The sequence below is a fragment of the Myotis nattereri genome (genome assembly GCF_964212035.1).
Source record: "Myotis nattereri genome assembly, contig: HAP1_SCAFFOLD_137, whole genome shotgun sequence".
Classification (NCBI taxonomy): Eukaryota; Metazoa; Chordata; class Mammalia; order Chiroptera; family Vespertilionidae; genus Myotis; species Myotis nattereri.
Window position 1 is genome coordinate 23,405 of NW_027669648.1, and position 2,979 is coordinate 26,383.

Consider the following 2,979-nt stretch of genomic DNA (forward strand, 5'->3'; position numbering starts at 1 on the left):
CCAGTGTAAAGAAAACAATTGTGTTCACAAGAATCATTGTTTACACATGAGATTGATGACATTTTTGTAAATTTGATAAAAGTACCCAAGTATTGGATAATTTGTGATTTCTTTTCAGTGGTGGAAAGGGAAAGTAATTGGATTTTTAGGGAGTGTTCCCTGTGGGTCTACTCCAGGGACTATATTGAAGTGTAAATACATTAGATTACAGTGGCGAGGAACCATTTTTCTTCCAAGGGCCATTTGGATATTTATTACATCATTTGAGGGCCATACAAAATGAAATGCAATTATTGGCAATTAGGCTGCTGCAATTTGGTCAAGCCTTTAAATGACCCCTATGCCTTTGTAGGGCCAGACCACATGATTTTGGGGGCCTTAGATGGACCTGATGCAGGACGTTCCCTACCTATGGATCATAGGATCACTTTAAGCAATGGTTGGCAGTCACCAAAAACTCAATAAATATTACTAAATGAATCTTAGATATTGTTGAGCATCTGTCCACTGTGATAGCAGTTATGTTTTATTTATTTTATTCTTATTGTAGAGAGAAAGGGAGAGGAAGACAAACATAGAAACAGCAATGACGAAAGAGAATCACTGAATTGCTGCCTCCTGCAAGCCCCACACTGGGGATCGAGCTTGCAAGGTGGGCCTACTCTGACCTGGTTGCTGAAACACTGAGCCACTTCAGCAAAACAGCATTTATGTTTTAGGTGCATCTTTCAGACAGTTGTTTTCAGAAGCAAAGCCTGGATGTTGTGGAAAGGATGAAGCCAATGCAGAAGGACAGGTACCAGAAGCTGTAGGCCCCGCTCTGAGAGAGTTCCTGTTAGACAAGACAACTTCATCTGCTGGAAGACAGTCCATCCTTGCTGCCTGACACAGTCACTGCAGGGAAGAAACATCTGCACAGCATATGTTTCAAGGGACCTGGCGTATATGGCATAGTGTTCTTAATATGTTTGCTCCCCTTCTTAGTGCTATGTGTTTTAACCATGGTCACCTCTCCGAGAAAGGTTGTTTCCCCAGGTGGGAATTTTTCCCTGGAGTTAGGGATTAACAAGACTAAGGAAGGGAATAAATCAGTAAAACCCCTAACTAAGCACCAGGCGGGTAGTTAATCACCTCAACAATGAACAATCACCCTTAAACTACATAATCTTTACTTAGGATGATCTCCTTCCGTTACTTCCTTGTAGCTGAACAGAAGAGTAGAGTAGTGACCTTGGAATGGAGATAACAAACGCCCTAACCTTTGTAATAGAATGGATAGGATTAAAATGAAATGGTATAAACACAGATGTAACAGGAGAATAGAGAACTGAGCTAGAGAACCTGGCTAGAGAAGCTGGCTGTGCTCATCATCTGAACACTGTCTCCGTGTCATTCCTTCTTCACCGACACTGTCCACACTGTTGGGAACCCCTGGACCTGCTGGGGCTGGACCCCAACATTCATCTTCCCACTACTGACTTAACGTGGGTGAAAAGAGAACAGAAATCACTGTCCTCTGACTTTGGAAATCTTGTTGAACCTTCAAACTTGCAATGTCAAGGGTCCCAAGTCCGCCACCTCCAGCAGAAATGTTGAGTGGCCCTGTAGCTGAGAGCTGGTGCCACACTGAGATCAAGGTAGTGAAATTCTCCCACATGTGGACCATTGGTAACTTTAGCTTTTGCTGGCAGGAAGTGGGTGATGTCATTCAAAGTACAACCTTGTCATCATTAGCCATTGATCAACTGAAATGGCGTTTGAGAGTATACCCGAAAGTGCTAGATAAAGTAAGCAAAGATTATCTGTCACTTTACTTGTCTCTGGTCAGTTCTCCAAAGTGTAGTTTTTTGGCAAAATTCAAACTCTCCATCCTGAATGACAAGAAAGAAGAAATCAAATCTTTGGAGAGTCACTGGGCATATAGCTTTGTACAAGGCAAAGACTGGGGATTCAAGAGATGTATCCGTAGAGATGTTCTTTTGGATGAAGACAATAGTTTTCTCCCTGATGACAAGCTGGCCCTCTTCTTTGAGGTGAGTGTGGTGCAAGATTCCTTCACCACTTCTGGCCAGAACACCACGAAGATGGTGAAGGTTCATGAGTGCCAGGTGGCCCATGCACTGGAGGACTTTGGGAAAATTCATGGTTCACAGACTGTTGTTTTTGTGTTGCTGGCCAGGAATTCCAAGCTCACAAAAGCTATCTTAGCAGCTTGTTCCCCAGTGTTTAGGGCCATGTTTGCACATGCAATGTAGGAGAACAAAAAGAGTCGGGTTGAAATCATTGACACGGAGCCTGGAGTTTTTAAGGAAATGATGTGTTTCATTTACACGGAGAAGGCTCCAAACCTGGACAAAATGGCTGATGGTTTGCTGGCAGCTGCTGACAAGTATGCCCTGGAGCGTTTGAAGGTCATGTGTGAGGAAGCCCTCTGCAGACCCCTCTCTGAGGAGAATGCTGCAGAAATGCTCACCTTGGCTGACCGCCACAGAGCAGATCAACTGAAACCTCAGGCAGTGGATTTCATCAACTCTCATGCTGAGGATGTCTTGGAGACTGAAGAGTGGCAGGCCATGGTGGGGTCCCATCCCCACTTGGTGGCTGCAAACAGCCCTCAGTCCCTCACCTAGGATGGCCACACCGTCATGGGGTGAGGGCCCCCATTGGGGGACTTGGCCAGACTGCAAACAGCCATCAGCCCCTCACCCAGCCTGTCCAGGCACCCCAGCAGGACCCCCACCCTGAAGGGGGTGTGGCCAGCCTGAAAACGGCCCACAGCCCCTACCCCAGGCTGGACAGGCACCCCAGTGGGGACCCCCACCTTGAATATACATTTCTACTATTTCAGAAAGGAAGAGAGAAAGATCAATGATGAGTGATCATCCTAGATTGGCTGCCTTCTGCCAGAAGAAAGAGTGACATGTGTTCTCATCTGCTAAGCGGAAGGAATAGGCCCTGGCCAGTGATGTTCGCTGGTTT

General features: G+C 45.8%; 1 pseudogene across 1 annotated transcript; it reads left to right on the top strand.

Annotated features, from left to right (window-relative positions):
- Window positions 1-1,553: 1,553 nt before the first annotated feature.
- Window positions 1,554-2,630, top strand: LOC308512559 (speckle-type POZ protein-like; annotated as a pseudogene). Its single transcript has one exon. The product of its transcript is annotated as a speckle-type POZ protein-like (transcript).
- The last annotated feature ends 349 nt before the right edge of the window (window positions 2,631-2,979 follow it).